This window comes from Anomaloglossus baeobatrachus, chromosome 5, assembly GCF_048569485.1.
Source record: "Anomaloglossus baeobatrachus isolate aAnoBae1 chromosome 5, aAnoBae1.hap1, whole genome shotgun sequence".
NCBI lineage: Eukaryota > Metazoa > Chordata > Amphibia > Anura > Aromobatidae > Anomaloglossus > Anomaloglossus baeobatrachus.
The window spans coordinates 243,434,570-243,455,572 of record NC_134357.1 but is presented as its reverse complement, the minus strand read 5'-3'; positions in this window follow the sequence as shown (position 1 = coordinate 243,455,572).

Sequence of the window (21,003 nt, the reverse complement as noted above, 5' to 3'; positions counted from 1 at the left end):
GATGCGCAGGAGGAGGAGGAGGCTGAAGAGCATGACATTCCGGAGCTGTAGAGTGTGGGTGAAACACTGACTGAGGTAGGGCCTGCAAACCTTGGTGTGGGAAGGACGTGTTCCGTCCCTCGCTCAGACTGGGTCCCAGCTTCCACAATATTAACCCAGTGTGCCGTCAACGAGATGTAGCGGCCTTGCCCACAAGCACTTGTCCACGTGTCTGTGGTTATGTGGACCTTGGGTGAAACAGCGTTGTTCAGGGCACGTGTGATGTTTTGTGACACGTGGTTATGCAACGCGGGGACGGCACACCGGGAGAAATAGTGGCGGCTGGGGACCGAGTAACGTGGGACAGCTGCCGCCATCAGGTTGCGGAATGCTTCTGTCTCCACCAGCCTAAAAGGCAACATTTCCAGCGCAAGCAGTCGCAAAATGTTAGCATTTAGAACTGTGGCATGTGGGGTGTTGGCAGTGTATTTGCGCCTGCGTTCAAAGGTTTGCTGAATGGATAACTGAACGCTGCGCTGGGACAAGGACGTGCTTGATGATGGTGTTCTTTCTGCGTAGGCAACTGCAGACTGCAGGTGCAGGAGTGGAGGAGGCTTGTTCGCAGGCAGCATGGACAGGGGATTGGCTCGCATGCACAACCAGCGAAGATGTAGCAGTGACATCAGCAAGCACTGCTCCTCGACTCTGTTGTACTTCCCACAAAGTCGGGTGCTTGGCTGACATGTGCCTGATCATGCTGGTGGTGGTCAGGCTGCTAGTTTTGGTACCCCTGCTGATGCTGGCACGGCAGGTGTTGCAAATGGCCTTTTTTGAATCATCTGGATCCAACTTAAAAAACTGCCAGACTCGGGAATACCTAACATTTGTACAGGCACCTTGTGTCGTCGTGTTGTTCCGGGGAACGGTTGCCTGACTTCTGCCTGGGGCCACCACCCTGCTTCTTACTGCCTGTTGTGATGCTACGCCTCCCTCCCCCTGTGCACTGCTGTCCTCGCTCTGCATATCCTCCTGCCAGGTTGGGTCAGTTACTGGATCATCCACCACGTCGTCTTCCTCTTCCGCACCCTGCTCCTCCTCCTGACTTCCTGACAATTGTGTCTCATCATCGTCCACCACTTGTTGAGACACGTTGCCAACTTCGTGAGAACGTGGCTGCTCAAATATTTGGCCATCTGTACAGACGATCTCCTCATGACCCACTTCAATATGAGCTGGCGAGAGGCCAGAATGTGTGAATGGAAACGTGAACAGCTCTTCCGAGTGTCCAAGTGTGGGATCATTAATGTCCGAGGAGGACGTGTACTCAGCCTGGTGGTAGGAAGGAGGATCAGGTTCAGAAATGTGCGGTGCAGTATCACGGCTACTGACACTTGACCGTGTGGAAGACAGAGTGTTTGTGGTGGTGCCAATCTGACTGGAAGCATTATCTGCTATCCAACTAACAACCTGTTGACACTGGTCTTGGTTCAAGAGCGGTGTACTGCTGCGGTCCCCAAGAATTTGGGACAGGACGTGCGAGCGACTAGATGTGGCCCTTTGTTGTGGCGAAATTAGAGCTTGCCCACGACCTCGGCCTCTGCCTGCACCACCATCACGTCCACTTCCTTTTTCCTTGCCAATGCCCTTGCGCATTTTGCAATGCTGTGCACTGCTGACGTGTATATTCACTACTTGTGCGTTATATCAAAGTTTGTGGAAATTGCACACAAGTGCACCTGTACGCTGCCACCGACAGGCACACACGTGCGGTTTTAAAAACCAAGCACGGACGCACTAAGAACCTAACAGGTTTTTTTGGGGAGCGACAATTACAGACAAGTCAGACACTATCTGGACTGTTTTACACTGTGTACACCAGCCCCAGATATGATGAAGGCTGGTATACGGTCACCACTACCCTGCCTGCCTGCCTGCCTGTATACTGGTACAATAGTCCTGACAAGGACTCTTCTGGTCACTAGCCTGTATTCAGACCTGGCTATACCCTGCCTGTATATAGCAACAATAGTCCTGAGAAGGACTCTGCTACTGTACTCCGACCTGGCTATACCCTGACTGCCTGTATACAACTAGAATAGTCCTGAGAAGGACTTTTGGTCACACTGTTTGCAGCCCTGCAACTGAAAAAGCTATAAAGGGCCGCAAAGCTTTCCCTGAATCAGCGACACTCTCCCTGCACTGACTGTCTGGATAGCTGTGAGCAGAGCACAGCGCGCCGGCCGGTATAAAGGCTCGGTCACGCTGTGCAGGCCGGCCAATCACTGCAATTCCACAACTAACAGGGCTGTGGCATTGCAGTGGTCTGCCAGCCAATCCCTGCATGAGGGCTGGCTCTCAAAAGAGCGCCAACATGCAGAAATGAAGACCACGAGTACAGCACGAGTATCGCGAGATTACTCGGTCCCCGCCGAGCAGCCCGAGTACAGCGATACTCGTGCGAGTACCGAGTAGTTACAAGCATGCTCGCTCATCACTAATAAGGATGCCTATCCCTTACCCCACATTGAGGAATTATTGGCTGCATTGAAGGCAGAAAACTATTTCTCTACCCTAGATCTTACCAGTGTCTACTAGCAGGTCTCAGTTGCTGAAGAAGACCGGGAGAAGACCGCCTTTGCTACCCCCAAGAGTTTGTGCGAGTTCAACAGCATGCCATTCGGACTGTCCAATGCACCAGGAATGTTCCAGAGGCTTATGGAGTGCTACCTGGGCCACCGCAGCTTCGAAACCGTCCTGCTCTACCTGGATGACGTGATTGTGTACTCTAAAACCTATGAAGATCATCTGGAGCACCTGGCAGAGGTATTCGAGGCGTTCTCAAAGTATGGAATAAAAATGAAACCGTCCAAGTGTCATCTGCTGAAGCCCAAACTCCAGTATCTAGGACATTTGGTTAGTGCTGAAGGGGTGGCCCCCAACCCAGACAAGATAACAGCAATCAAGAACTGGCCTACGCCGACTACCATCAAAGAAGTGCGTCAGTTACTGGGTCTGATAGGCTATTATAGAAGGTTTGTGAAAGGCTACACGAAGATGGCTGCACCCTTGCAAGAATTACTGGTGGGACAGACTAAAAAGGGCAAGACTTCTGGTCTTCCATTCAAATGGGGTGAGGAAGAAGAAACTTCTTTCAGACAGATGAAGTTGGCCCTGACAGGAGATGAGATTCTGGCGTATCCCGATTACCATCTTCCCTTCGTGTTGTACACAGACGCCAGTAATGTGGGATTGGGAGCAGAAAGCTCCACCCCACTGAAACAAATTCTGAGAACTACAGTTTCTTCAAGCTGGAGTTCCTGGTATTGGTCTGGGCAGTGACTGAGAGGTTTAAACACTATCTGGCAGCCGCCAAGTTTACTGTGTACACCGACAACAACCCACTAACTCATCTGGACACAGCGAAATTGGGCGCACTGGAACAACGCTGGGTGGCACGACTGGCGAACTATGATTTCACCATTAAGTACCAGGCTGGTCGCAAAAATGCCAACGCGGATGCGCTATCCAGAATGCCCCACCTCCCTGAGGAAGGTACGGATGAAGATGACTTGGAGGAAATTGAGCTGCCAGCGTTTCATCGTCCCAGCAACCTGGAGGACCATTGGCTATGCAGTATGCAGCAAGGAACTACATCGGATCCACTACCTCATCACGGTTGGAAGGAGGCACAGGATAATGACCCTGTAGTGAAACTGATCAAGGAGTTGATCGTACAGCCTGACGCCTACGTGGGTCCAGAAGCTCCACTGGAGGCCCAGAAGTTGTGGAAAGAAAGGGGTAGATTGTATATCCACCGAGGAAAATTGTGCAGGAGCCTCACTAACCCCAAAACCCATAAAAGGGTATGTCAAGTGGTGATACCAAAAGCTCATGTCTCCGTAGTTCTGGAAGCATACCGTAATAGAGCTGGGCACTTTGGTTAGAAGCTAGAAGCATTGCTACGTGACCGGTTTTACTGGATTGAAATGAGACCCACCATAGAGGAATGGTGCTGAAATTGTGGTCCGTGTGCTTTGAGAAGAAAGGATGGTAACAGCCAAAAAGCACCACTGCCGCCCATTGTCACTAAGCAACCCTTGGGGATTGTTGCCCTAGACCATGTCAAGCTAACACCTAGCAGAACAGGTTACACTTACGCCCTAACCATCGTGGATCACTACTCTAGATTCCTGGTGGTGGTACCTAGAAAAGACCTGACAGCGAGTGTAGTGGCAAGGGCATTCCAAGCCTACTTCTGCAGGCCTCATGGATATCCGGAGCAGATATTGACGGACAGAGGCTCAGCCTTCGAAGCTGAAATCTTCTGGGAATTCTGTAACCTATATGGGTGTAAAGAGATACGCACTGCACCCTATCATGCGCAAACAAACGGGATGTGCGAGAAGATGAACCATCTAGTCATCAATTTATTGAAAACCTTACCACTTGAAGAGAGGAGCTTATGGCCAGAAATGTTACCGGATCTGGTAGATATGTACAACAACATTCCAGTGAGTTCAACGAAGTGCGAGCAAGACCGGGAAGACTACGGGTAGATCTTGAAATGGATGTGGAGGTGTCAGAACCACCTGCGTCAGATGAAGATTGGGACAACCAATGCCAAGCCCAATACAGGAGGATACAAAAATATGTGGAGCAGAACTTGGATCAAAGTTGGGAAAGACAAGAAAAGCACTTCAACAAAACAGCTCAAGCTCCGCCCCTTACACCTGGAGAGGCAGTCCTCAAAAGGAAAAGGAAACTCCACAAACTCGATGACCAATGGGAAAAGGAACCCTATGCAATACTGCCTTCCAATTTTGACAATCAAAAAACCTGTTTAATTAGTCGAGACCAAGGAAAAGCGACGTCCACTGTTTCAAGGAATCACTTGAAAAGATGTCCTGAATTGCTGACACCGAAGGATGATGTGAAGATTCTCCCTCAAGTACCCGAGCAAAAAGAAAAAGTGGTTCACACTGTCTTGGGAGATTTTCCGGAGAGTTGGCCCCGCCATAACGGAGCAATCATCATACCAGTCTTAACCTTGTCACAGCCAGTGGAGGAACCAGAACCAGAAGGACTGCCTGCTAGTCCACTAGCCAGTCCAACAAGACCCAGAGTACATAGACGATTTCCTAGTCCGCCCACAACTAGAAGCGAGACAACCGCAGTAGACACAGGCACACAACACAAGTTAGCTTAGAGACCAGAGTTACGCAGGTCAACCCGTAGCAACTTTGGTCAGCTCCCACTCAGATATAGAGAATAGGACCTAAAAAGCTTATTAGGCTATGTGCGCACTAGGCGTTTTTATCCGCGGATTTACCCATGGTTTTGCTGCGGAAATTTCTTGAGAAATGTTTGAAATCTTTCTGCAGACATTTCCCAGCAAAACCTATGGGAAAAAAAAAATAGCTGTGCGCACACTGCGTTTTTTTCTCAAGAAAATTCTTTGTGAAGATTTTCTTGAGAAAATTTCTTGAGAAAATGTGCATGTCACTTCTTTTCCGCAGGTACCTGCGGTATTTCACTATATTCACTGTAATGTAATCGCGAAATTACGGGGGTATACTGCAGGTAGCAAATGATGTGCCGTATACCCCCGGTATAGCCACGATTTACCTGCAGTAATGCTCATCGCTGCCAGCAGTTTTGCAGGAAGTGATGTCATTATGACAGAAGAGGAAGCAGAGCAGAGTAAACACAGATGTCACACTCCCTGGACGCCGCACAGAAGCACTTCCGTGTGACTTCCAGGTGCCCGTGTAGTCTGTGTCCCGCTCCGGCCCCGCCGCTGCCAGCACAGCAGTGTCAGTGTCTGCCCGCAGTATCAGCAGCTTGTCACGCTGCAGCGCAGGCAGACACTGACACACAGCAGTGCGTGCAGCCGCGGGGATGACGAGCGCTGCCATCAGGAGATTAGATGAGATCATTACCTGCTGTGACGATCTTCTGCCTCCTGACGTCACCGCTGTCACTGCCGTCTATGCCCGCGGCCCGAGTCACTGGCGGTGACGTCACGGGCTCTCGCGATACTGCTGACAACGCGGCGGGCATAGAAGTCAGTGACAGCGCTGATGGTGTCGTGGGTGGAGGGGACGCGCTCGCCACGCTCGGGTCCGGGGCTTCTGCTGCTGCTGCTCGGTGGCTCGAGCGGTGGGCCGGACCCGGGGACTCGAGCAGCGCTCATCACCTGTGAGTGAAAAGGGATGGTTTGTTTCGGGAGAGAGTTCGTGATGCCACCCACGGGACGTGGTGATGATGGCACCACCGCTGCTGGTCACGGGGATCCCGGGAGAGATGGTAGGGAGCAGCTAGGATGTTGTCCCCTCCGTAGGTAGGGGGTTGGTGATCCCGGGGCCCGGTGGTGTAACGGGGAGGCTGGATGGCTGGGGTGCAGGGTTGCAGGGACAGCGCGGCGCGGTGCCGGACGGCACTGGTGTACTCACTCAGACAATCAATGACAGAGTCTCTGGTAAACCAAAACGGCCGGATGGACGGGCTTTGCAGCCGGCTGCAGTGTTGTTGTGCTCTCCCCGGACGTCTGATGGTGGCTGTCTTTCCCTGCACCTGTTAGAATGTTCTGACTCCTGTGGTTGCTCACCGGTAGTCCGCTCCCTGGTGTATAGGTGCCGTAGGAGCCCGTTTTGCCCGCAGGCGCTGGCCCTTGGATCTCTAGCCTGTGGCGGTGGCTGTATATCCTCACGGTGAGGACTGTTGCCTTCTGTCGGGTCTTGGTTGTTGGGAAACCCCTGGGGTTCCTGTCACACTCGGATTTGACTATTGTCGGCGGCTCCAAGCCTGGTCGGGGTCCGATGGCCCTGCCTGTGTGCTTAGCTTCACTCCGCTCCCCGGTTCGGTAACGGCGGGCCAACGCCCGACCCCAGTCCTTACGGCTCTGCAGAGTTCCACTAACTCCTGCAGACGGCCACCACCGTCTGCCAACCTTGCTGTCAGTGCCTGGTCTCCGACCCAGACACTTGCAGTTTTGTGTCCTCTCACTTTCACCTCCAAACTCAAGCTACTGCTTTTCCCTCCTCCAGGCCTGTGAACTCCTCGGTGAGTGGGGCCAACCGCCTGGCTCCACCCCACCTGGTGTGGACATCAGTCCCTGGAGGGAGGTAACAAGGGTTTTTGGTTGACTGATGTAACTGTCTAGGGTGGGAGTGTGTATGTTGTTATGTATGTGACTACCTGGCTAGTCCAGGGCGTCACACTGGCAGGACTGCAGGAGATCTTCACAGCAGGTAATGATCTCATCTAACTTCCTGATGGCAGCGCTCGTCATCAGTCAGTGACCTGGGCTGACCTCTTGATGTTAGCTCAGGTCACTGCATTACTCTCCCAGCCAATAGGGAACATTCTGCTCTTCATTCACTGGGACAGTAACTATGGTATGGATCGTCGTGGGACTCCCCCCCCCCCTTATTGGATTACGCCGGACCCGGATTTGATTGTTCTTGTCAATAAATTGGTGAAAGAGGGAATGTGGGGAGTGTTTTTTCAAATAAACTTTTGTTGTCTATTTTTTTATTTCTTACTGACTGGGTTTGTGATGTCAGGTATCTGATAGACGCCTGACATCACTAACACCAGGGCTTGATGCCAGGTGACATTACACATCTGGCATCAACCCCATATATTACCCTGTTTGCAGGGCTGTATTTTGCCTTCGTGCTGCCCTAGGCACTTTAAGTGGTCGCGCCCCTTAGTGACAACGTAAAACTGAGTTTTCGCACACGACATCTGTTTAAGGCAGATCTACTCTGTAGCACACTTTAAAAAGTATCAATAAGAAACGAACCCCCCCCCAATGGGAATCACCACAGGCACATCAAAACATAGCATGAGTATAAAATATTCCCACCACACCGTCCCCACTTATATACTGTGACTGTGACACTGCCCCTAATAAACACCACACTGCCCTCCCTTATAAACTACTGTATATCCACCACACCTTCCTCGATTATGAAATATGATCTGTACATTGTGAGGAGGGAGCAGCATGATGTGAGGACAATGTCCCATGCATGGTGCCCCCTCCTCACAATGTCCTATGCATGCTGCCCCCTCCTCACAATGTCCCATGCATGCTGCCCCCTCCTCACAATGTCCCATGCATGCTGCCCCCTCCTCACAATGTCCCATGCATGCTGCTCCCTCGTCACAATGTCCCATGCATGCTGCTCCCTCCTCACAATGTCCCATGCTTTCTGCCCCCTCCTCACAATGTCCCATGCATGCTGCCCCCTCTTCACAATGTCCCATGAATGCTGCCCCCTCCTCACAATGTCCCTTGCATGCTGCCCCCTCCTCACAATGTCCCATGCATGCTGCCCCCTCCTCACAATGTCCCATGCATGCTGCTCCCTCCTCACAATGTCCCTTGCATGCTGCCCCCTCCTCACAATGTCCCTTGCATGCTGCCCCCTCCTCACAATGTCCCATGCATGCTGCCCCCTCCTCACAATGTCCCATGCATGCTGCCCCCTCCTCACAATGTCCCATGCATGCTGCCCCCTCCTCACAATGTCCCATGCATGCTGCTCTCTCCTCACAATGTCCCATGCATGCTGCCCCCTCTTCACAATGTCCCATGCATGCTGCTCCCTCCTCACAATGTCCCATGCATGCTGCCCCTCCTCACAATGTCCCATGCATGCTGCTCCCTCCTCACAATGTCCCATGAATGCTGCTCCCTCCTCACAATGTCTCATGCATGCTGCCCCCTCCTCACAATGTCTCATGTATGCTGCTCCCGCCTCACAATGTCCCATGCATGCTGCTCCCTCCTCACAATGTCCCATGCATGCTGCTCCCTCCGCACAATGTCTCATGCTTGATGCTCCCTCCTCACAATGTCCCATGCATGCTGCTCCTTCCTCACAATGTCCCATGCATGCTGCTCCCTCCTCACAATGTCTCATGCATGCTGCCCCCTCCTCAGTGTCCCATGCATGCTGCCCCCTTCTCACAATGTCCCATGCATGCTGCCCCCTCCTCACAATGTCTCATGCATGCTGCCCCCTCCTCAGTGTCCCATGCATGCTGCCCCCTTCTCACAATGTCCCATGCATGCTGTCCCTCTCCATGAGCTCCTAATGCTGCCTTCCTCTTTTCCATAATGAGACCTTCATGTTGCCCCACTCATGCTAAGACCACCACACTAACGCTTATGCTGAGACCCCCCACACACACACTACCCCACTCTTGATATTGACTCCCCTACATTGCTCCACTCCATACTGATCCCACACATGCTGCCCCTTCTTCACAATGAGCTCCCAATGCTGCCCCCTCTTATTCTGAGTCCTTACACTCCCCCCACCCAATCGATTTTGTCATTGCACTATCCCTCATCCCTTGTCCTCTGTCTCTAGCATTAGCCCCTCTCTCCCACTCCCCCAGCATCAGCCTCTCTCCCCCAGCATCAGCCTCTATCTTCCCTCAGCATCAGCCTCTCTTCCCCAGTCTCAGCCTTTGCCTCCCCCCAGCCTCAGCCTGCCCCAGTCTCCACCTCAGCCTCCCTCCAGCCTCCCTCCAGTCTCAGCCTCAGCCTCCCTCAAGTCTCAGCCTCAGCCTCCCTCCAGTCTCAGCCTCAGCCTCCCTCCAGCCTCCCCCCAGTCTCTGCCTCTGCCTCCCTCCAGCCTCCCCCCAGTCTCAGCCTCAGCCTCCCTCCAGTCTCAGCCTCAGCCTCCCTCCAGCCTCCCCCCAGTCTCAGCCTCAGTCTCCCTCCAGCCTCCCCCCAGTCTCAGCCTCCCTCCAGTCTCAGCCTCTGCCTCCCTCCAGCCTCCCCCCAGTCTCTGCCTCTGCCTCCCTCCAGCCTCCCCCCAGTCTCTGACTCTGCCTCCCTCCAGCCTCCCCCCAGTCTCTGCCTCTGCCTCCCTCCAGCCTCCCCCCCAGTCTCTGCCTCTGACTCCCTCCAACCTCCCCCCAGTCTCTGCCTCTGCCTCTCTCCAGTCTCAGCCTCTGCCTCCCTCCAGCCTCTCCCCAGTCTCAGCCTCTGCCTCCCTCCAGTCTCAGCCTCTGCCTCCCTCCAGTCTCTGCCTCTGCCTCCCTCCAGCCTCCCCCCAGTCTCTGCCTCTGCCTCCCTCCAGCCTCCCCCCAGTCTCAGACTCTGCCTCCCTCCAGCCTCCCCCCAGTCTCTGCCTCTGCCTCCCTCCAGTCTCTGCCTCTGCCTCCCTCCAGCCTCCCCCCAGTCTCTGCCTCTGCCTCCCTCCAGCCTCCCCCCAGTCTCTGCCTCTGCCTCCCTCCAGCCTCCCCCCAGTCTCAGCCTCTGCCTCTCTCCAGCCTCCCCCCAGTCTCAGCCTCTGCCTCCCTCCAGCCTCCCCCAGTCTCTGCCTCTGCCTCCCTCCAGCCTCCCCCCAGTCTCTGCCTCTGCCTCCCTCCAGCCTCCCCCAGTCTCAGCCTCTGCCTCCCTCCAGCCTCCCCACAGTCTCAGCCTCTGCCTCCCTCAGTCTCAGCCTCTGCCTCCCTCCAACCTCCCCCCAGTCTCAGCCTCTGCCTCCCTCCAGCCTCCCCCCAGTCTCTGCCTCTGCCTCCCTCCAGCCTCCCCCCAGTCTCTGCCTCTGCCTCCCTCCAGCCTCCCCCAGTCTCAGCCTCTGCCTCCCTCCAGCCTCCCCACAGTCTCAGCCTCTGCCTCCCTCCAGTCTCAGCCTCTGCCTCCCTCCAACCTCCCCCCAGTCTCAGCCTCTGCCTCTCTCCAGTCTCAGCCTCTGCCTCCCTCCAGCCTCCCCCCAGTCTCAGCCTCTGCCTCCCTCCAGTCTCAGCCTCTGCCTCCCTGCAGTCTCTGCCTCTGCCTCCCTCCAGCCTCCCCCCAGTCTCTGCCTCTGCCTCCCTCCAGCCTCCCCCCAGTCTCAGCCTCTGCCTCCCTCCAGCCTCTTCCCAGTCTCTGCCTCTGCCTCCCTCCAGCCTCCCCCCAGTCTCTGCCTCTGCCTCCCTCCAGCCTCCCCCAGTCTCAGCCTCTGCCTCCCTCCAGCCTCCCCACAGTCTCAGCCTCTGCCTCCCTCCAGTCTCAGCCTCTGCCTCCCTCCAACCTCCCCCCAGTCTCAGCCTCTGCCTCTCTCCAGTCTCAGCCTCTGCCTCCCTCCAGCCTCCCCCCAGTCTCAGCCTCTGCCTCCCTCCAGTCTCAGCCTCTGCCTCCCTCCAGTCTCTGCCTCCCTCCAGCCTCCCCCCAGTCTCTGCCTCAGCCTCCCTCCAGCCTCCCCCCAGTCTCTGCCTCTGCCTCCCTCCAGCCTCCCTCCAGTCTCAGCCTCTGCCTCCCTCCAACCTCCCCCCAGTCTCAGCCTCTGCCTCTCTCCAGTCTCAGCCTCTGCCTCCCTCCAGCCTCCCCCCAGTCTCAGCCTCTGCCTCCCTCCAGTCTCAGCCTCTGCCTCCCTCCAGTCTCTGCCTCTGCCTCCCCCCAGCCTCCCCCCAGTCTCTGCCTCTGCCTCCCTCCAGCCTCCCCCCAGTCTCTGCCTCTGCCTCCCTCCAGCCTCCCCCCAGTCTCTGCCTCTGCCTCCCTCCAGCCTCCCCACAGTCTCTCCCTCTGCCTCCCTCCAGTCTCCCCCCAGTCTCAGCCTCTGCCTCCCTCCAGCCTCCCCCCAGTCTCTGCCTCTGCCTCACTCCAGCCTCCCCCCAGTCTCAGCCTCTGCCTCTCTCCAGCCTCCCCCAGTCTCAGCCTCTGCCTCCCTCCAGCCTCCCCCCCAGTCTCTGCCTCCCTCCAGCCTCCCCCCCAGTCTCTGCATCTGCCTCCCTCCAGCCTCCCCCAGTCTCAGCCTCTGCCTCCCTCCAGCCTCCCCACAGTCTCAGCCTCTGCCTCCCTCCAGTCTCAGCCTCTGCCTCCCTCCAGCCTCCCCCCAGTCTCAGCCTCTGCCTCTCTCCAGTCTCAGCCTCTGCCTCCCTCCAGCCTCCCCCCAGTCTCAGCCACTGCCTCCCTCCAGTCTCAGCCTCTGCCTACCTCCAGCCTCCCCCCAGTCTCAGCCTCTGCCTCCCTCCAGCCTCCCCCCAGTCTCAGCCTCTGCCTCCCTCCAGCCTCCCCCCAGTCTCAGCCTCTGCCTCCCTCCAGTATCTGCCTTTGCCGCCTCCCCCCCCCGCATGCGCAGATCTCTGGTCTGCATTAGAGACACTCCCACGCTCCTTATGAATCCACTTACCTGCTCCAATGCCCGCCGCCATCTTCCTGGCTCACGTGAGTATCCTCTTCTGACACCGGCTTCCATCACGGCGTCCTCCGCGGCGTCCTACTGTGAGCTCTGCATGTGACGTCCACACAGCAGTGGACGCAGCACAGAGGAAGGAGCTGATTGGCGCGCGCCTGTGAACCCGGAAGTGCAGGCGCCGGCAGTTCCGGGGTCAATCAGCTCCCTGTGCGCGGCGGCCACAAAAAAAAAAAATGTAAAAAAAATGTAAAAAAAAAAAAAAAAAAATTTTTTTTTTTTTTTTTTTTTTTTTTTGCTGCCAGAAGGTGCCGCCCCTCACAATCTGCCGCCCTAGGCACCGGACCACGGGTGCCTAATGGTAAATACGGCCCTGCCTGTTTGCCACCGCACCAGGGCAACGGGATGAGTTGGGGCGAAGCGCCAGGATTGGCACGTCTAATGGATGCGCCACTTCTGGGGCGGCTGCAGCCTGCTATTTTTAGCCTGGGGAGTGTCCAATAACAGTGGACCTCCCTAGTCTGGGAATATCAGACCCCAGCTGTCCGCTTTACCTTGGCTGGTGATCCAATTTGGCAGGGACCCCACGTTTTTTGTTTTAAATTATTTATTTAATGCAAAATAACAGCGTGGGGTGCCCTCTGTTTTGGATTACCAGCCAAGGTGAAGCTGCCAGCTGTGGTCTGCAGGCTGCAGCCGTCTGCTTTACCCTAGCTGGCTACAAAAGGTGGGGGGACCTCACGTCATTTTTTTTTAATTATTTATTTATTTTTTGGCTAAATACAAGGCTAGGCACCCTTTAGTGCCACATGAAAGTCACTAAAGGGTGCCAGCTTAGAATATGCAGGGAGGTGGGACATTATATAGGTCTTTCTCATCTATCTATCTATATCTATCTATCTATCTATCTATTCATCTATCCATCTTTCCCTCTATCCATTATCTGTCTATCTATCGATTATCTATCTATTATCTATATTATTTATTGCAGTTCAGCATAAAAAAAAACACAGGAACCAACCTGCGGCAAAATCGCGGCAAAAACGCATGCGTTTTTCCCGCGGTTTTGGTGCGGTTTTTTACCGCAGGTGCGGTAATCTTCAACTCCAAGAAGTTTCTCAAGAAATTTTCTTGAGAAAAATCACTTTTCTAGTGCGCACAGTTGCATAAAGTTAATAATGTGATATGACCTTTTGATAAATTAACCAATCCTTGGAGAAGTCACCTGATTCTCGTAAATCACATGCTGAATAGTTAATTTAAACATGGACCATGGCTGCGGGACTGGCAGTAGCCAAAAACTTTAAACTGTACATAGTTGCACCAAGAGTGCACCCAGGTGCAAACCTCATTTGCGATCAGGACTCTAACACCACAACCTAAAGCTGCCACCAGTACCATCTGCCTAGGGACTTTTAACTCTGCAGCGGCGGTTCCACACTCTTACAGCAACCCACAGGTGGCGTCACATCATGACAAACTTTATTCCCTTGTAAATAACCCCTTTTCAAAAAGCCCCCAAAGCACGGTACCAGGCAATGGCCACCAAAGTGACATTCCCAACTGATATACTGCCCGGACCGAGTACCCCATTCCCTGAGCGACACACATGTCAATTTATTGCTGCGGAGATGCGAGTGTTCTCGGCAGGGAGAAAAGAGAAAACGACGGCAGCGGCCTGAACCCCGACTGTGGGCACAGGCAGCTGCCGTCACTTCAGAGAGCACTCGCGGCCCCACAAGAGAGGACACGCTGCCTCCAGGACGCAGCATGTCTGGACCGTGGACACATAGCCTTATAGTGTTGTGTTGTATGGGTAAAACATTTGTATCTTACATCTTATCTTTAAGGGTGAGTGCCCACCGCCAGCCTTCCTTACGGTCTGGACGCAGGGTACTTTCTCTAGTGGAGACGCACTGTCTGTGTACACCATCAGGGTCACTCACACAGTGGATTTTTGCTGTATTCTCCCGCTCAGAGCACTAGCATCCCTTAGAATAAATTCACAAGCTGCAGCTCAGAAACTCGCGCCAGAGGTGAATTTATGGAGAGTCTAAAAGAAGCCCAGGGGGTCGGAGATTTCTATAAATCCCATACACTGTGCTTGTACTATAGAACACAACATTTTGGATGCAGCGAAAACACTCTGCGTCCAAAACGCTGCTGACACTGATTGTGGGCACGGGCCCGTTCACATATGTGTTAGGGAGTTTCATTTGTTTTTTTGTGTTTATGAAAAGACAAGTGAAATTAACCCCTTCCTGCACTGTGACGTAACTATGTCACCTTAAGGCCTCCTTCACGTCCATGTTTCTGGTACGTGTTGTATCCGTTTTTTTTTTTCCACATATACCCATTAAAACCTCTGATGCTGCTTGCATGTCTGTGTATTTACACAGACCGTGTGTCCATGTGCTCCACATGGAGATGTCTGTTTTTTTTTTCCTGCAGCACAGATGACAATGAGCAATAGAAGACTATGGGGCCATGAAAAACAGCACATGGATGGCATCAGTGTACAGTTCATATGCCATCAGTTTGCTGCACGTGTTTAATATTGAAAATATAGCAGAAGCTTTTTATTTGTTGTATATGTAGTTAGCTGGGTTATGGTACTGTATCTATGTAGTAAGCATGGTTTTGCTCCCATATCTATATAGTAAGCTCAGTTATGGTACTATATTTAAGTAGTAAGCTTAGTTCTGAAACTATGTGTATGCAGTAAGATTGTTCTGTTTCCGTATGCATGTACGAGGCTTGGTTCTGTTGCTGTTTCTATGTAGATGACTGAGTAAGTACAATTTTGTTCCTGTATTGATATACTAAGCTTGGTTCTGTTCTTGTGTCTATGTAGTAAGCTTGATTCTGCTCCCATACCTCCATAGTAAGCTTGGTTTTGCTCTCATATCTCTGTAGTAAGCTAAGTTCTGCTCCCATATCTCAGTTCTGCTCCCATAAGCTTGCTTCAGTTCCCATATCTATGCAGTAACATGGGCGTACCCAGCGAGGGGCGGGGGGGGGGGGCGGCTGCCCCCCCCTAGAAGCAGTAGTGGGCCGGTGCCTGTAGTGGGCCGCTCTCTGCTGTCACCACCGCGCTCCTCAGCAGTGTGTGTGTGCCGCCCCCACGCCAGCCAGCGGGCTGCTCGGATCTGGATTCATGGTGTGGCTCGAGGGATTCTACCGGACCTGGGGGTCGCGCGGACACGTCAACTAAAGGGGACGTATTTGTACAGGCTTGTGTAGTAGGTTGTCTGTGATGCCACCCATGGTGTGTGGTGATATGTAGCACCCCCGCTGCTGTTGTGGGAGCTCCTGGGGCGATGGTTTGGCAGCTTGGTGTTAACCTCTCCGTGGGTAGGGATGGATGTCCCGGGGTCCAATGTCTCTATGCTGAGGAGGCTGATTGCAGGGGCCGGCGCAATTGGCCAGGCCGGGGTGTTACTCACGTTCGGAATAAAGTACACGAGTCCTGTGGTAAACCAAGGTGATGGTGGCCGGTTCCGCAGACAGGTGTATCCTGATCCCACACCCGGGCTGTAGTCTTTCTCCTCTGCCCTCTTTTGTAGAAACGTAGACTTCCCGGTCTGGAACGCGGGAGTCCGCTCCAGGTCATATGGTTGGGAGTCGTGCACGTCTGACGCTGACCCGTGGGATCTACAGGCCCTGGCGGTGGACCTATCCCTATCGGTGAGTGGTTGTCAACTTTTCGGGACTTAGGTGGAACAGGACCTATAATCCTGCCCTCAATCAGTTAATTAGCTAGGCCGTAGGTGCCGGTCCTGGCTTCAGGGTCCGAGTACCCCCCTTTGTGCATACGGTTTCCAGTCGGGTCCCCGGTATCAGTACCGGCGGCCTCCTACCCTGTCCCGGTCCACCTCGGTTCTGCCGCACTATCTTCCCGTCTCCTGCCGACTAAGGCTACCATCTGCCACCTAGCCGGGACATCAGGGCCCGTTACCCTGATGCCTGTCAGTCAACCTGTCCTCTCACTTCAGGCTTTCAAACTAAACTGTCGTCTTTTCCCGCCCCGGGCTCTCCAGACCCCTATGTGGGCGTTCCCAACCGCCTGGTCCCGCCCACTGGTGTGTTCGTCCTACCCTGAGGGGGGTGGCTAGGGTTTCAGGTCGGCTGTTGTAACCCTTTGTGGGATTCGTGTTGTGCAGGGGCCTGTATGTACCTATACCTTGTTCTCCAGGGCACTACATGTGCATGCCGGGCACACTAGCTGCAGCAGGAGCAGGAGGCAGCGCGCTGTGCTGTGTCGGCTCTGCTGTGTGATAGTGTGCCCGGTCTGCACACACTGCTGAGGAGCGCGGCGGTGGCGGTGACCGCAGCTTCCTCTTTCCGTTCCTATTCAAATGTATTTGCATCTTTCAGACGTAAATACATTTGAACAGCGCGCCGGGACTGGGCCCCGCCCCCGACGTGCAGCAACGTGATGAGATCAGCACCTTGCTGACGTCATCACAATGCTGCGGGCGCCACACTGGATGCATCAGGAAGCGGCAAGCGCTCCATGGAGGAGAAGAAGATTAAAGCTTTAATTAATGGGGATTAGTGGGGAGGGGCTGAGTACACATAACGGGGAACATTGGTGAAGGAACACAGCTTTGTGACAGGCAGAGGGGGAGTACTGTATTCCGAGGGAGGAGGCAGGAGTGAGTAGTGATGGCGTAGTGTAATTTGTGTGTGTAGGGGGTGATGGGGGTGCAATGTATTATGTCTGGGGAGGGGTAATGGAGGGTGCAATGTATTGTGTGTGTGTGTGTGTGTAGGGGGTGATGGGGGGTGCATTGTATTGTGTGCGTGGGGAGGGGGTAATGGGGGGTGTATTGTATTTATGTGTGTGTGTGTAGTGGGTGATGGGGGGTGTATTGTAGTGTGTGTGTGTGTGTCGTCACAGGTACTACACCAACACACCCCACACCCCGGTCAGGCACACCTAAGTCAAACAAAAATCCTTGTTGCCTCCCTCCAGGGGTTGATGTGTGTGTGTGTGTCTGTGTATAGGGGGTGATGGGGGGTGCATTGTATTGTGTGGGTGTGGGTGTGTGTGTAGTGGGGGTGCATTGTATTGTGTGTGTGTGTGTGTGTGTAGGTGGTGATGGGGGTGCAGTGTGTGTGTATGGGGTGATGGGGGGTGCATTGTGTGTGTGGAGTAATGGGGGGTGCATTGTATTGTTTGTGTGGGGAGGGGTTAATGCGGGGTGTATTGTAGTGTGTGTGTGTGTGTGTGTTTGTGGAGTAATGGGGGGTCCATTGTATTGTGTGTGTGGAGGGGTTAATGGGGGGTGCATTGTATTGTGTGTGTGTGTGTGTGTGTGTGTGTGTGTATAGGGGGTGATGGGGGGTGATGGGGGGTACATTGTATTGTGTGCATGGGGAGGGGGTAATGGGGGGTGCATTGTATTGTGTGTGTGTGTGTGTGTGTGTGTGTATAGGGGGTGATGGGGGGTGCATTGTATTCTGTGTGTGTGTGTCGTCACAGGTACTACACCAACACACCCCACACCCCGGTCAGGCACACCTAAGTCAAACAAAAATCCTTGTTGCCTCCCTCCAGGGGTTGATGTTCACACCAGGGGGTGGGCCAGGCGGTTAGTCCCGCCCACCGAGGAGTTCACAGTCCTGGAGGCGGGAAAAGCAGAGCAGATTAGTTTGGAAGTGAGGTGGTAAAAGAGCAGTCTGAAGTTGGTCCGGGTGTGTGGCCCGGACGGAACAGCAAGGTTGGCAGATGGTGGTGACCGTCTGCAGGAGAGGCCTATTGGAGCTAGCCGTAAGGACCGTGGACGAGCGGTGGCCCGGCGGTACCGGACCGGTACGCAAAGAGAAGCCAGCACCAACCGGCAGGGCTTACGGACCCCGACAAGGCTAGGAGTCGCCGCTGAAATTGTCAAATCCGTAAGCGAAGGGAACCTTCGGGGTTTCCCAGCAGCCAAGTCCCGATAGAAGGCAACAGTCCAACCGTTAGAGGGAAATACAGTCACCGCCAAGGCTACAGTTCCCAGGGCCAGAGCCTGCGGGCAAAAGGGGCTCCTTCAGCACATATCCAAGCTGGGGAGCGGGTTACCGGTGGGAACCCATTGGGACCGTCTACACTACACAGGTGCAGGGAAAGGCAGTCACCATCAACCTGCCGGGAGGAGAAACACCGCAGCCGTCTGTGGGACCCGTCCATCCAGCCGTTTGTTTTACCGGAGACTTTGTGTTCATGATTGGCTGAGTGAGTACCACCGTGCCGTGCGGCACAGCACTGCCCCCGCGACCCAGCACCTCACCAGGCCCCGTAACCTGCCTGCCATCCATCCCTACCTCCCTCACCGGGCCCCGGGACAATCAACCCCCTACCCACAGAGGGGAGAACCAACATCCAAGCTGCTCCCCGTCATCGCTCCCGGGATCCCCGCCCAGAGCAGCGGTGGTGTCACCAATCTCACCACAACCGTGGGTGGCGTCACGGACAATATCCCTAAACCCAAACCTGCCTGATCATGCTGGTGGTGGTCAGGCTGCTAGTTTTGGTACCCCTGCTGATGCTGGCACGGCAGGTGTTGCAAATGGCCTTTTTTGAATCATCTGGATCCAACTTAAAAAACTGCCAGACTCGGGAAGACCTAACATTTGTACAGGCACCTTGTGTCGTCGTGTTGTTCCGGGGAACGGTTGCCTGACTTCTGCCTGGGGCCACCACCCTGCTTCTTACTGCCTGTTGTGATGCTACGCCTCCCTCCCCCTGTGCACTGCTGTCCTCGCTCTGCATATCCTCCTGCCAGGTTGGGTCAGTTACTGGATCATCCACCACGTCGTCTTCCTCTTCCGCACCCTGCTCCTCCTCCTGACTTCCTGACAATTGTGTCTCATCATCGTCCACCACTTGTTGAGACACGTTGCCAACTTCGTGAGAACGTGGCTGCTCAAATATTTGGCCATCTGTACAGACGATCTCCTCATGACCCACTTCAATATGAGCTGGCGAGAGGCCAGAATGTGTGAATGGAAACGTGAACAGCTCTTCCGAGTGTCCAAGTGTGGGATCATTAATGTCCGAGGTGGACGTGTACTCAGCCTGGTGGTAGGAAGGAGGATCAGGTTCAGAAATGTGCGGTGCAGTATCACGGCTACTGACACTTGACCGTGTGGAAGACAGAGTGTTTGTGGTGGTGCCAATCTGACTGGAAGCATTATCTGCTATCCAACTAACAACCTGTTGACACTGGTCTTGGTTCAAGAGCGGTGTACTGCTGCGGTCCCCAAGAATTTGGGACAGGACGTGCGAGCGACTAGATGTGGCCCTTTGTTGTGGCGAAATTAGAGCTTGCCCACGACCTCGGCCTCTGCCTGCACCACCATCACGTCCACTTCCTTTTTCCTTGCCAATGCCCTTGCGCATTTTGCAATGCTGTGCACTGCTGACGTGTATATTCACTACTTAATAATAATAATAATAATTTTATTCATTTATATAGCGCTATTAATTCCACAGCGCTTTACATACATTGGCAACACTGTCCCCATTGGGGCTCACAATCTAGAGTCCCTATCTGTATGTCTTTGGCGTGTGGGAGGAAACCGGAGTACCCGGAGGAAACCCACGCAAACACGGGGAGAACATACAAACTCCTTGCAGATGGTGTCCTTGGTGGGATTTGAACCCAGGACCCCAGCGCTGCAAGACTGCAGTGCTAACCACTGAGCCACCGTGCCGCCCTACTTGTGCGTTATATCAAAGTTTGTGGAAATTGCACACAAGTGCACCTGTACGCTGCCACCGACAGGCACACACGTGCGGTTTTAAAAACCAAGCACGGACGCACTAAGAACCTAACAGGTTTTTTTGGGGAGCGACAATTACAGACAAGTCAGACACTATCTGGACTGTTTTACACTGTGTACACCAGCCCCAGATATGATGAAGGCTGGTATACGGTCACCACTACCCTGCCTGCCTGCCTGTATACTGGTACAATAGTCCTGACAAGGACTCTTCTGGTCACTAGCCTGTATTCAGACCTGGCTATACCCTGCCTGTATATAGCAACAATAGTCCTGAGAAGGACTCTGCTACTGTACTCCGACCTGGCTATACCCTGCCTGCCTGTATACAACTAGAATAGTCCTGAGAAGGACTTTTGGTCACACTGTTTGCAGCCCTGCAACTGAAAAAGCTATAAAGGGCCGCAAAGCTTTCCCTGAATCAGCGACACTCTCCCTGCACTGACTGTCTGGATAGCTGTGAGCAGAGCACAGCGCGCCGGCCGGTATAAAGGCTCGGTCACGCTGTGCAGGCCGGCCAATCACTGCAATTCCACAACTAACAGGGCTGTGGCATTGCAGTGGTCTGCCAGCCAATCCCTGCATGAGGGCTGGCTCTCAAAAGAGCGCCAACATGCAGAAATGAAGACCACGAGTACAGCACGAGTATCGTGAGATTACTCGGTCCCCGCCGAGCAGCCCGAGTACAGCGATACTCGTGCGAGTACCGAGTAGTTACAAGCATGCTCGCTCATCACTAATAAGGATGCCTATCCCTTACCCCACATTGAGGAATTATTGGCTGCATTGAAGGCAGAAAACTATTTCTCTACCCTAGATCTTACCAGTGTCTACTAGCAGGTCTCAGTTGCTGAAGAAGACCGGGAGAAGACCGCCTTTGCTACCCCCAAGAGTTTGTGCGAGTTCAACAGCATGCCATTCGGACTGTCCAATGCACCAGGAATGTTCCAGAGGCTTATGGAGTGCTACCTGGGCCACCGCAGCTTCGAAACCGTCCTGCTCTACCTGGATGACGTGATTGTGTACTCTAAAACCTATGAAGATCATCTGGAGCACCTGGCAGAGGTATTCGAGGTGTTCTCAAAGTATGGAATAAAAATGAAACCGT